Source organism: Parasteatoda tepidariorum, chromosome 4 (genome assembly GCF_982258835.1).
Source record: "Parasteatoda tepidariorum strain Cologne lab strain chromosome 4, Ptep-v5.0, whole genome shotgun sequence".
In the NCBI taxonomy this organism is placed as follows: Eukaryota; Metazoa; Arthropoda; class Arachnida; order Araneae; family Theridiidae; genus Parasteatoda; species Parasteatoda tepidariorum.
In genome coordinates, this window is record NC_141758.1 from 33,996,325 (window position 1) to 34,011,254 (window position 14,930).

Sequence of the window (14,930 nt, forward strand, 5' to 3'; positions counted from 1 at the left end):
GTATTCAGCAGTCGGTTCAGCTTGAAAATTTTCCGGTGCTCGGGAACATCGCTCAGAATGGCTAGGAAGAGTGAGGAGCTTGCATTCCTGGCCACGCCTCTTTCTCATCTGCTCTGTTCTGATTGGTCGAAGACCAAAGTCTGAGAGTTCGCTTTCGAGATTTGCCATCTCGGTGTCGATGCTAAGTCCACGTACGAGGGCTTTGATTTTCCAGCCGGTGGGATGCAGGGTATCTTTCGGCTCAGGTGAAGTAGCTGGGGGCTCGACTGTTGCCGGGGCTTCAGTAGTGTTTCCTAGCTCCATCTGTTCTAAATCAGGTTCCGCCGGTGTTGTGGGGATAATCTCTTTCTCGTGGTGATCTCGTCGTGATGATCTCGATAATCTCTTTCTCGCCGAGTTGACACCGTTCTTTCTCCGTTTTTTCTTTTTCTTTTCTTTCACAACAGTAGGAGGTTGTTGTGCAGCAGACTCAGAGGTGGGGATTGAGTCTGGCTCATCTGTTACATGAGTTGAGTCAACCGGGGTTGCAGTCTGAATATCCAGGTCTCGGACGCAGGCTCCTCTGTTGTGGGAGTAGAATCAGCCGTAGTCGTTGTCGGGATATCCGTAGTTTCCAAAACTGGGTCTGGAACATTTGGCTTAGCAAGGCTTTGAGTTCTTCTTCTAAGTAGATCATTCTATACAGACTTTCTTTTGTCGCTTGGCCTTCATCAAAGCTTCTTCTCAATTGGCTGGTTATTTTCTCTTGATTGAAAATCATACTAAATAAGTCATCTTTGTCCTTACAATACGAAGCTCTTTTTTGGGCTGCAACCTTCATCGCTTCTCTAAGGGCATTGTGATCAAACGCATCGTCATGAACGCTTCCACGAGAGGATCGGAAAACCTTCCCTCCGTGGCCAAAACTAATTGAAGACATCATAGCGGGAGCTCGGTTATAATACAGCCTAACTCGTTTAGATTCAATGGTCGACTGATTTTGCTAGTAATGAGCTATAATATTAAATATATCATAATTTTTTTTTATAAGATGTGGTAGTTTAACATTTTATTCTTAATTTTCTCTATTCTGTTAAGTAAATAATTTGCAACTGAAAGGGTAATACATTACAGTGATTAAAATCTTCATTTGCTTCATATATGTACAGTCCGCAAAAAAAAAAAGATATCACCCTGAATAACTTTCGTTCTAATGATCGGATTTTCACGAACTGAGTGTCAATCTTAATGGTTCCTGGGGGTGACCTCAAATATGCTAATTAGTTAGTGCTAACTATTAATTAAGTTACGAAATCGGACACAAAAACGTACTTTCTCTGAATAAACATATATATTTTTTTACATATTTGGAATCTAGACACTTGAATTAGGGGGGGGGGTAGACAAAATTGTAAAAAAAATGGGGTGTAAATTGGGTTGCAATAAAGGTTTATATATTTGGCGGTAGTCCAGAAAACCGCCAAAAAAAGTCGCCTGCGCAAATGAATATTTTAAGATAACCCATTGCTAATTCAAAAGAGGAATGCTTAATTTTACTAGGTTGCTAGGCAACCACGCTCTGACTGTAAAAAATTGAAATAATGTTTTGTGATTGCTCAGAGAGATTTTATTAAGCAATTAATTGTTAATCGAAAATATCTCGAAGTTTCTAGGCAATAGACAATTTTTAAGCTGATTTCTGTCCAAAAAGCAAAAATAAAATTATTTTAATCTCCTTTGAAAAGAAAATTTGAATCAATTTATAAATTATTTATGGTTTTCTAAGTTTTTAGAATTTAAATACATGAACTTTTTATCTGATATTATTTAGATTATGTTATTTTTGCTATGTTTATTCGAGGATTTCATACTACAATCAAATTAACATAACTTATAATAGCTATATAAAATTTTTTAGGGAATATCATTTTTACAGTTTTAATCGAGTCTTCTAGACATGAAAGTTTGAAGAAAAAAAAGGGCTTGAAAAATAAAATATAGATGGTATAGTAATTCCAATGCACATTCACAAGGTTTTCCATAATTTACGATATTTCTTTTTTCGATAACTTAAGTAATTGCTGAATGTTTAGTGGCATTTTAAAAACATTGAAACATGAAACATTATCGGATTACACAATGATAAAAGCTCATAATTTAGAACGGACTGTTAAACTGTGAGGAAAAAAATTAAAATTTTTTTTTAAAAATTATGTATTCAAACATATTTTACTTTCCATTCCATGAATGAAAAAAAAGTAACATTTTCTACGTTAACTGCGGTTATATGTTGCAATTCCAAGAAAAATCTTGTTTTTAGACATTTGTGTGGCCTATGGATTCCTAACGAGCATCAAGCATTCTGAAAATTAAGTGTTCATGCTCTGGAAAATTTAGTGTTTATTTAATGGTAAGAACTGTTCCTTCACTTGGTTATGTTACTACTTATTATTTAAACCACCAAAGGCTTAAAACAATATTATGTAAGTTATGTAATTTTTTTTTAAGTAATTTGTATTTAATAACAAATATGTCGACACCATCGTTTAGCTAAAATTACAAATTTTGAAATTTTTATGATTTTTTTTAAAGGCTAGAAAAGCTTAAGTGTTCCTTCACTTGTTAGTTTACCCTATAAGATGTTGAGAAATGTGCGATGTTGTGAGAGATGCTTAAAAATGTTGACTACGTATTTTTATTAATATTTATAAAATATATATTCGAGAAATTGATAAATATTTTATTCCAAATTTATTCATACGTATGTATATTATTGAAATTGTATCAATTATTGAGAAAAGAAAGCTAAAAAATAAAAAATAATCACATTAAAGAAGCACAAGCTGTTGTATAATTATATTCTATCAGAAGCATGCTTTTATAAAACTCGACATTCGCTGAATAAAATGTTTTTTATTCAATAAAATGTTTTATTCAAATTTCTTTACCAAATTGAAAATAGGTTTTTAGACGACTAAAAAAGAAAGATCGTAATTTATAGTTTAAAAAAAATAAAAATAAAAAGATTAGCAAACGATTATTAGCGAAAAAAATATGAATGAAATTTTACGCTACGCGTTAGAAGTCAAGTTCCTCGCAAGTTTATCACATTTTAATATTAATCGCCCCATTTAATTATTTTTTTATTGTCGCCAAATTATTTTTTTAAAAATAATTAATTTTAATTTTTCTCAGCTTCTAATAAATAAAAACAGTTGAAACTTTAAGTTTTTCAATTAAAAAATGTGTAGATTAATATGGTATAAAAAAATTCATACCTTATAATTCACAATTTTTTTATCCTCAATTTAAAAAATAATTAACAATTATTGAAAATTATTTTTTTCATGAAATTATCTTTGGGTAAATGAGTTTTATGACTGGATGAAATTTTCTTTGAATTGCTTTATTAGTTTTAAAAATATGACTAAAAACGTAAAAAGTGAAATTAACATTAAGGGGAACGAACTTTGGATCGCTCTCCTGACTAAACTATGGGGACCATAATTCCCAGATTGCGGCTACCACCTATATTTTGAAGGTTAAGAATCCAAATATGTAAAAAAAAAAAAAAATATATGTTTATTCAGAGAAAGTACGTTTTTGTGTCCGATTTTGTAACTTATTTAATAGTTAGCACTAACTAATTAGCATATTTGAGGTCACCCCCAGGAACCATTAAGATTGACACTTAGTTCGTGAAAATCCGATCATTAGAACGAAAGTTATTCAGGGTGATAGCTTTCTTTTTTGCGGACTGTACAGTCAGCAAAAAAAAAAAGATATCACCCTGAATAACTTTTGTTATAATGATCGGATTTTCACGATCTAAGTGTCAATCTTAATGGTTCCCGGGGGTGACCTCAAATATGCTAATTAATTAGTGCTAACTATTAATTAAGTTACGAAATCTGACACAAAAACGTACTTTCTCTGAATAAACATGTATTTTTTTTTACATATTTGGATTCCTAACCTTCAAAATATAGGGGGTAGCCGCAATCTGGGAAATGTGGTCCCCATAGTTTGGTCAGGAGAGCGATCCAAAGTTCGTACCCCTTAATGTTAATTTCGCTTTTTGCGTTTTCAGTCATATTTTCAAAACTAATGAAGCAATTCAAAAAAAATTGCACCCACTCATAAAACTCATTTACCCAAAGATAATTTCATGAAAAAAATAATTTTTAATAATTATTAATTATTTTTTATTATTTAATTAAATTGAGGATGAAAAAATTTTGAATTATAAGGTATGAATTTTTTTATACCATAATAATCTACATATTTTTCAATAGAAAAATCTAAAGTTTCAACTGTTTTTATTTATTAGAAGCTGAAAAAAATTAAAATTAATTATTTTTAAAAAAATAATTTGGCGACAATAAAAAAATGATTAAATGGGGCGATTAATATTAAAATGTGATAAACTTGCGAGGAACTTGACTTCGCGCGCGTAGTGTAAAATTTCATTCATATTTTTTTCGCTAATAATCGTTTGCTAATCTTTTTATTTTTATTTCTTTCAAACTATAAAATACGATGTTTCTTTTTAGTCATTTAATAATGTATTTGTAATTTAGTAAAGAAATTATGAATAAAACATTTTGAATAAAAAACACTTTATTCAACGAATGTCTAGTTTTATAAAGGCGTGCTTCTGATAGAATATGATTATGCACCAGATTGTGCTTACTTAATGTGATTATTTTTTAATTTTTGATTTTCTTTTTCAATAACTGATACAATTTCAATAATATACACACGTATGCATAGATTTGGAATAATATATTTATCAATTTCTTGAATATATATTTTATAATTATTAATACGAATGCGTAGTCAACATTTTTAATCATCTTAAAACTTCCCCCGGTGGCTGAGCGGTAGCACTTCGCCCTGTCGTTCCTCGGGCCGGGCAAGGCTGACTCAGCCTTTCATCCCTTCAGTGGGTCGATAAATAAGTACCAAGCATGATTGGGAACTAAACACTGGGGGTTCCGCGTTCGGCTGACCACCTGACTGGAACATCTGCTCCTGCACCCCAGAGCCCTAGGTCCAGAAAACTGAGATGGGCATAGTAGGCCTTGGCCCTCCATGGGCTGTCGTGCAGCTGAGTTTAGAGTAGAGTTTTTTAAAACTTCTTTACATCTTATATATCGCCTTAATCTTAAAATAAATTTGTAAATTACCTGTCTATGCGTGTTTCGCAGAATTATTTTTCTAACTTTTTTATTGAATTTTAATGCAATTTTTTTTAAAATTCTATTATGTATATTTTTTTCCAATAATATACTAATCAATTGTTTAAGTACTTTAATTTATGTTTTTCTTTAAAATAAAATTACTTTTTAAATTATTGCTAAGTTCTTATTGAAAGAAAACTTAAAATTATTGCCAGCTATCTGAGAATTAAATCTTGTTAAGAAATTAAGAATATTCTACTGATCACACTCATTATCATTCGAAGCAGAACAGCTGACTATTTACTAAAAATACTATTGTTTACGAAAAATGAAGATAAATTATTAATTTTATTTTTTTTAATACTTCTTATTTATTCGAGTAATGAAAAGTAAATGCGTATGTGCGCACAGGGGAAAAATTTAACAGATTGTTTTGTTCTTTAAATGAACAAAAAACTATGGGCATGCAATTTTAATTCAACATTCAAAGTTAATCTTGTGCGCTAACCCTTTTAAGTTACCCTTTTGTCTTAAAAAGTTGAAAATATTTTCTTTAAAAGTTGTTTGTATAATTTCTCAACTTTTGCACAGTTCAAAAAAATATTGCTATATCAGGAAGATGTTCGATATGCCTTGTTTTGTTAAACAACTACTAAAATAAAAAATTGCAAAAAGATTTGAAAAATGTGCTATTTTTAGAATCATCATCTCAAAAATTGTTCTTTTACTCCATTTGACTTTTTTCTTCTTAAATAACTTATAATCATAGTTTTAACACACGTTTTGAAGAAATTATGTATACAAATTTCTCCTAATATTTCGTAATAAAAAAACAAGAATATTAATGATTTATTTATACAGTGAAACCTGCCAAGTTGACCACACTTGTAAGTTTTACACCTGAATAAGTTGACCTCAATTATCAAGAACGGAAATTTTCCTACATAATAAAAAAGCAAAACCTTTGTAACTTGACCACCTGTCTATCTTGTATGTTGACCACTGAAATAAGTTAATTTTGTCTAGGAGTATTATGAAATTCTATTCTAAAACCCTCATAAATTGACCAGAAAAAAAAAATTCAGAAAATTTTCTGTCATTTCGCAATGTATGTTAATATTTCACTTGTTTGGTGAAATAGTGTAAAAAGCTAATCTAAACCTTTTTGTGAGTTGACCATCTGGGGAAACTGTAGGGAGTCAGCTTTTGACCATTTCTTTCATTCATTCATTGAAAACAGGTGTGTTAGTTGAAAAGTTGCTCTTCCAGTTGCAATAGTGAGCAAATAGGCTTGTATGCGTAGTAATAACAGAATAAATTTTAAAGTGTTAAAATAATTTTGTTTTGTTAAAGTTTTCAATGTTTTCGTGTTCTGATATTTTAAGAAATTATTTTTATTAAACACTTCACATGCATAACTAACAAAATAATTTTTTTTTAAAAGTTAGTTAAATATTAAAATTATTTCTGTGTAACAAATTGAAGTTCGTTTAGGTTTAAACACATTTCTTGAGATATTCATTTGGCCATTTGCTAAATCAAATTTTTAAGTCAAGTAAAAAAAAAAATTTTAATGTATAGCAACATGTAGGAAACGAAAAAGTAAACAATGTCCCACCCCTTCTATAAGTTGACCACTTGTCTACATTGGCCACTAAAACAATGCACATGAAGTGGTCAACTTACCCAAGTTTTACTGTAATTGTTTCATTGAACCAGAGTAGTTAATTGTTTTCGTAATAATCGGCCTTACAACTATTTAACTTAGATTCTTTGGACTAGGCGTCACTTCATGCATGTCTTTCGAGATTGAAATTTCAAAGATAAAATGTAAAAATTACAAGAATGCGTAAGCTGGTTTCAACTAACAAAAAAAAAAGGGACAAAATCGTTGGCAAAAGAAGTTATCTCATGAAAAGAGTGTCAGAGTTGAAAAATTATTGAAAAAACTGTAACAATTGTTACTCTTGTTTAATTAAGGGTATTATAAACCTAATTTTCGTTTAATCATGTTTTTTTAAAGAACTAACGAAAGGAGTGTGTAAATAACATCAACTCTTTTAACTGCAAACTAAGTTTACTTAATATCATTTGCAAATATTAAGAAGTACAAATTCTTGACTTGCTCCTTAAAATAAAGTTTTATTTTAATCGTAGTTGAAGAAGTACGGATATAGTTAAGGGAGGTATGCGACATTCGGAAAAAAAAAGTCGTGTGATAGAGATAGTTTTAAACAGAACGAATTAGTTCTTTTAATTGAAATGCTGACAATATCATTACAGCATTTTGGTTAACAAGTGCCATGAAAAAAGGTTCTGAACTTAAGATATGGATTTTAATATATTTTCCTATTTACATACCTCCTTGATCTCCGCACCGTTTTAATATTCTGTAAAGCATAAAATGAAATAATGTTGAATAAAAAAATAGATTTCAAATGAAATATTTTATTTTCCTTAATACAGGGTATCTGTTACATTTTAGATTTTCAAATTCATAACTTTTCATGTCTAATTCCAAGAATTTTCATGATTTAACGAAGTTACTATTTTCTCCGATAAAAACAGAATAATAAATTCAAAGAGCATTATAATCACATTATATAAAATAGGTATAACCAAAACACTGCAGTAAGAACGCACTTTAATACAAAACCCCTCTATTTAAGCTTTTAGCTCAATTTCCGCTTTTGGTTTCATATTTTGTAATGTGGCAATCTTTTTCGAAAATATTTAAATAATTCTTTAAAAATTTCACGTTCATGTAATAAGTTCATTTGAATTCGCAGCTCGCTTTATAGATTTCGTTTCATGTTTTATTCTGTTTCTTCTTTATACTTAATTTTCTGATTTCGCTTGATATTTTTACTTATTGTGTTCCATTATGTTTGTAATTTTTTTTTAAAATTTTTTTGAGTGCTTCTCAAACTATTGCATTGATATATTTTACTTTGGCTATATTGATACAATAATAGAAAGTACTATTTTTTTGCTGATATAATCGTGTAAGCTGATGAAAAGATTATATCTTTTATTTTCCGGATATTTTTAGAATTTTTTTTCCGGTTTCTTGCTGTTTTATTTTTTATTATTATTTTTCTTCCCCCCTTTTTTATTGTTCCGTAATTTTTCCCAAGTTTTTTCTACATTTTGAACTTATTTACTTATTTTATGAGTTCTATTTACTTGCAGCTTATGCGCAATAAATAAAACTTATTATTTTTCGTAATTTTCTTCGTGTTTTTTATATATATATATATATATATATATATAACGACGATATATATATATATATATATATATATATATATATATATATATATATATATATATATAACGACGATATATATAAATATATATATATATATATATATATATATATATATATATAACGACGATATATATATATATATATATATATATATATATATATATATATATATATAACGACGATATATATATATATATATATATATATATATATATATATATATATATATATATATATATATATATATATATATATATATATCAAAATGCTTTTAAAATGCCTTATTACATTTATTAAGTTTTACAATTTTATCGAAAATAAATACCGTGATTTCTATAAAATTTCGCGATTATGCATCAGAATAGCTATCTTTTTTCAGGTCCACCTTTGCTTGATCACTTTTTTTTCCTTTCCTAAGAAACTCGAAGTGCGGGGCAAAAGCATTTAACCCTACAACTCTTCATAAATTTATGATAACTTATGAAAATTTGGTTTTAATTCAAAACTGTCATACAAACTACATTAAAACAGCTTTACAAAAATAAATAATGTCAGATAAAAATTCAAAGATTCTATAATCTTGGAGAATCAAAAATAATTTATTAATTTATTTAAATTTCCTTTTTAAAGGAGATTTAAAAAAAAAAAAAAGCCCAGAAAGCAACATGAAAAATTCTTTTGGTTGCTTAGCAACGAGAAGCACTATCTTTTCCCATCTTGTCATTCATTCAGTTTCTTTATGGTTGTTATAAATTATTTCCCCTTCTATGGCGAGGTAATTTGGCATATTTTTAAACCATCGCCAGATATATAAATCCCTATTGCGACCTAATTTACAACCCATTTTTTTCGAAATTTTGTCTACCCCCCCTATTTTAAGGGTCAGGATTCCAAATATGTAAAAAAAAATACATGTTTATTCAGAGAAAGTACGTTTTTGTGTCTGATTTCGTAACTTAATTAATAGTTAGCACTAATTAATTAGCATATTTGAGGTCACCCCCGGGAACCATTAAGATTGACACTTAGATCGTGAAAATCCGATCATTAGAACAAAAGTTATTCAGGGTGATATCTTTTTTTTTTTTGCGGACTGTACATATTGAAAATAACAATCGACATGTTTCAAAAGCTCAAAAATAGGAGCCCATTTTAAATACTTGCCTGACGTCGAAGAAAGGAAATAAAAGTGTTAAAAATATAATACCTAAATTTGTCGCCGAAAACCGAAAAAATAAATGTGAGAAACAAGACAAGAAAAATCACCGTGCCTGTGAGAGAGAGAAAAAAAAGGATAGGAAAAATCACAATGGCAGAGAGGAGCAAAAATCAGGGTAAAATAATTATGGAAAGTTGTGCTGTGGAAACTATTGCTGATAAAAAAGGGAATCAGCATTCAAATAACAATAATAAAACAAGTTTCTGGGACATCATGATTAGCTGATATGTCTGGGGTGGAAATAATTTCAGCATTGTAGAAATTAAATTTATACCCAAGATTTCATTAACCCGTTTTGTCCCGAATTTAAAACTTGAAAAGATACAAAAAGTGGTTTTATGGAAGAAGTGGTATAATATATTATTGAAATTAATTGGTTTTTCTACTGCTATGGCATTCAAAAAGTCTTTGATAGATCAAAAAGTAGTTCCTAGTCCTAGTGTCTTGATTCCATTGGGCATCTGGGCCGCGAAGCTGCCCCTATCCCATTTATCTGGAATTTTAGAACAGTTTTGGTTGAGCAATGAGGTAAGCAGGCAATGGAGTTGCTTTTATGAATGTTTCAAGCTCTTTGCTTGAATAACTAAAAAGGAATCAAAAATAAATTGAGCAGCTTTCTCTAAACTGTGTTTGTTTGATTTTGGAGTTGTTCAGAATTGTATCAGCATGAGTAAACGTTATTTTCAGAAAGGTTGATGAAATTATTTGTTTTGATAGTTATGATATGAGGCGTCGGAGGTGAAATGTGCAGCTATTGGTCTGTAGTTTTTATCTTTGATATAATTTTCAAATTTAAAGATTTCATTAAAATTTGCTGTTTTACATTCTATGGCTTTATCGAAAAAATCTGCGTTTAGCTTGTATATATGCTGTGATAGAGTTGGTATTTTGAGGTCTGCATGTATATTGGTATTCCGGATGAACCATCTTGCACAGGTTATTTTTCTAAGGATCTTGTTTTGGCATTGGTTTAATTTCTTCAGTAGATGTTGAGGTATCGTTGTCCAGGCAGGTGAGGCATAGGTAAGTATTGGGCGGATCATTGCTGTATATAGTAGCTTCTTTAGTTTAAGTGACATATTCTGATTATATATTAATGGTTGTATGGCTATTATTGCTGCACTTGCTTTATCTATTGTGCTTTTGATGTGATCATTCCAGGTGAGTTTGCTATTGATTATAAGGCCAAGATAATTTGCTTTTTTAACTATTGTTATTGGTATGTTGAACATTTTTGGTTGAAGTTGTGGGAAGTATTTTAATTCTTCTTTTTTGTACTATTAATATTTGTGATTTTCCAGCATTTACTGCAGTTTTCCATTTTAAGCACCAGTCTTCTATTTCGTCTATATGGTCTTGTAGTTTTTGAAGAGCATGATTTGGGTTTCAGGATTTAATAAGAGTACCGGTATCGTCTGCGTAATATGTTATTATGCTATTATAATCGGTTTTGTTTATAGGAAAATCATAAGTGTATAATATGTATAATATCGGTCCCAGAATGCTGCCCTGTGGTACTCCGGCTGTGATGTTTCTCTTTGTGGATTTTTTGTTTTTGATGGTGATTTGAAATGTTCTATTAGAAAGATAGCAGGATAGGAGTTTGATTATGCCGGGTGGAAAATTCAGCTCTATGAGTTTATATATTGTACCAGTGTGCCATACTTTATCAAATGCTTTGGATATGTTGATCATCAGGAAGGCTATTGTTTCTTTATTTATGATTGCTCTGCCAGTATAGTCTATTATTCGGAGTAACTGTTTGGTGGTATCTAGTTTTCGTCGGAATCCATATTGTTCGTCGGGGAGGGCTGTAAGAAGTGGTTTTATTCTATTGTAGATGATTTTTTCGTATATTTTTCCAAGTATGTTAAGTAGACTGATTGGGCGATAACTCTCAGGGCAGCTTGGGTTCTTATTTTTCTTGAGAAATAGAATAACTGATGCATTTTTCCAGATTTGTGGGTCAAAAAGTAGTTGCTTCTTAGAATTCTAAATCTAATCATAAATAACTAAATCATTGTGGTATCTGAGAATCTTTCAATTCACCCAGATAAATGAAAATGCTGAAAAAAGTTTCCCACCACAATGAATGTCTTTGAAAAAAGGAACTGTCATAAATATATGACGCTGGGTGTTAACCGGTTAATGTGCAGCAATGAATGATTTTTCAGATTCTTGATAGTTGACAGAACAATCGCATTCCTTAAATTTATATTCTAAAGCACGTGTAGTTTGACAGACGAACGAAAGTGGGAATGTGGTAATTTGTGTCTGATATTGTAACTTAAAATATATTCTGTGCTCATTACTTAGCATATTTGAGGTGTCCACACGAACCTTAAGAAAGAGTCCAGAAAGGGAAGATCCAACCATTAGATCAAATTATTCAGGATGGTCCGTTTTCTTTTTCACGTATTGTACATTGTAAGTACAACGATGATAAGAGGAAGTGATTAAAAATAAAAGTAAAATAATAACTCAATACAGAAAAAATACAAATGAATGGAGGTTTTAGAACCCTCTTGAGCCTCTTCTTTCTCGAACGCTGGATCCGATGTGGCTTGGCATTGAGGCATACTAGTCCGTCACGATGTTTCCCCTGTTGCTGTAACAGCATCACTAAATCAACTGAAATCGGAGGCTTTTTTTTCTTTCCTCCAAGCCCTGGGCATGCACCTAGGTTATGAAAAACCCTTAACCATATAGCCCAAGACTTGGCCACTAATCCAGCTCCACTCCAGCCTATATAACATGATATTTAAAAATTTTTTTTTTTTTTTTTTTACTGAAAGTGTGGAATTTAAAAAGAAATAAGACGAAGAAAATAATACGACGAACAAAAATAAATTAATAAGAAAGAAAGAAAAAAAATAGCGTTAAAAAAACTAATAGAGATGAAAGTATTACTAGATATAGAGAAATCTTAATAAACAAATATATATATGTCTTTTTAGTAGGGATGTGTATAGACTTGATTGGATTGACGTAGCTCTTTTAGTTCGTGCAAGTAAGTTGGGCAGGAAGGTGAGAAGGCTCTGTGATTACAGTCCAGATTTAAATTGGAGTCTTGGTTGGGTGAGTTGACAGTTTATGCAGAATTCTTCTTTTTCTGTGCAATTTTCGATATTATGACCTTTGTATCCGCACTTCTCACAATAACAGTATGACTCAGTACATGTGTTTTGGTGATGACCTATTGTCTGGCACTTTCTGCATCTTAATAAAACCAGTATTTTTTTAATTGTGCAACGTTGTAGACCAGCGTAGAAATAATTAAGATTCAAAAGCTTGATGGAGAGTTTTCTGTTGACTCTTATGATGATGTGTCTCTTAGAATTATCTCTTTTATGTGGGATTTCTTTGGTTAGTTTGATGATATCATAGGTAGGGTCGAAATCGCCATTGATTTTTATCAAGTCAATAATCTCAGTTTCTGTGAATGTGACAGGTGTGTTAAGAAGAATTAGAGAAAACAACTTTACGTCTTTGTCGTGATATTGGATGCCTGTCTTTTGCAAGGTTGAGAGGACCGTTTCTTTATGTTGATTGTTATGAAACTTTAGTTCTAGCATCTTGCTGCTTCTATAGACTTTTTTCACGGGCAGTTTAGGTTCTTCCTGAATCAGCCTTTCCACAATATCAGTTGTGGAGCAGTCTTCATGTGATTTTACTATTATTGGTTTTGGTGGTATTACTACTCGTGGAACATTAGCATTGATAGAGGTGGCATTTTCTAATTTTTCGAGTCTTGCGTTGATGGTCTTTAGATTCTCTTCAATTTGATTTAGTGGGTTTGAGGAGTGAACATTTAATGAAAAGTCATCAAGTTTTATTCGTATGTAGACAATTTTCTTGTCCAAAGATGTTTGGAAGTTTCTAGAGTTTATCAAGTCATGAGTTTCTTGTTCCGAAGTTATCTTCCTTATTTGTTGAATTGCGTTGATACAAGCAGATCGTGGTTCTTGCGGAAGGAATATTTTCTTATGATTGCTGTAGTGGATGTTTTTCTCTATTATTTGTAGAAGGCGTTCTATATCCGTTTTAGTCTGTGACATGGTATTTTTGTTGGTAGAAGTTGGAGTATCACTGATCAGTCGTTGGTTACCGGAGAAGTATGTTCATAGACAGAAGTGAGATCAACGATTACTGAAGGTGATGTATTAGTATCAGGGCATTGTATGGTTTTATTATCTTTTCGATGAGAATTTTTTGATCTGGAAGGAGTTTCTGTGAGTGAGATATTATAGTCAACTCTTTGAAAGTTTTGTGTTACTCTGCGTTGGGATCTTGTTGATCTTGCAGGATATTGAAAATTGTCTGTAACTTGTAAATTAGCCATGAAAGAAGGTAGTCAATATGTAAGCAGAAAGGGTAAATAGAGGGCTTTAAAAACGCTAGTTAATGTAAAAATACAAATTAAAAGGAGTGGCGATGGTGAGTCAAAACCTGGCCCCTGAGAAAACCTAGAGTAGAAGTTAATTGAGAACCGATGCTCCATTGATAAGGTATGTCACCGCCAGAGAAAAGAGGTGTGGGAGGATAAATGCGTATTAGATGTGCTGAAAACCTGATAGAATGCAGGAAACAATAAAGGCGGGGCTAGGCAAAGTGAGGAAACTTGATTGGTTGAAGCAGAATGATCATTCATTAATGGATACACTGGCGATGGCATACAAGTACTAAAAGTTGCCTAATGAAAATTTAACTAGAAACATATATGATAATTTAAGACAGTTAACTATATATCAAATTTAGTGCTAAATAGATAAGATGCAACAGTAGATAACAACTGGTACTACGCTGGGAAAAGTTATATCAATAAATGTACTAATAAAGAGAGGATAGGCCATTGCTATGTTAACAAACAATTTCTAAGTGCTTAAAAATGGTGAGAGTAAACAAACCGAAGTATTAATAAGTACTACTGTTGATGAGTTGACCTGGGTATTCCATTGGTTGTTAATATCCAAAATCTTCTGGTAGGCTGATGCAAAATATTGTTTGATGGCCTTAAGCTATATATGAGAATGCAAATCTAACTTGAGCTTTTTTATTTGAGAAAAAACATTGTAAAAATGCAAAGAAAAATCAAAATAAAGCACTCGGAGACGATATTGACAATAATATAATAATACATAATTAAAAGAAAAAAAACACTTAGAGATAAATAAAATGGCCCTAATCTATGTAAAAAGAAATGAAAATGAACTAAGACAGCAAATGTATGATAGAATCAATATAATAAAGGTTTGTAAACAATGACTCTGGTATTAAC

The 14,930-nt window shown here is 30.8% G+C and overlaps 1 protein-coding gene across 1 annotated transcript in view; it reads right to left on the reverse strand.

Annotated features, from left to right (window-relative positions):
* Positions 1 to 14,930, reverse strand: part of LOC107445316 (prolyl 4-hydroxylase subunit alpha-1) — an 80,709-nt gene that overhangs the window by 14,432 nt on the left and 51,347 nt on the right. The window lies entirely within an intron of this gene.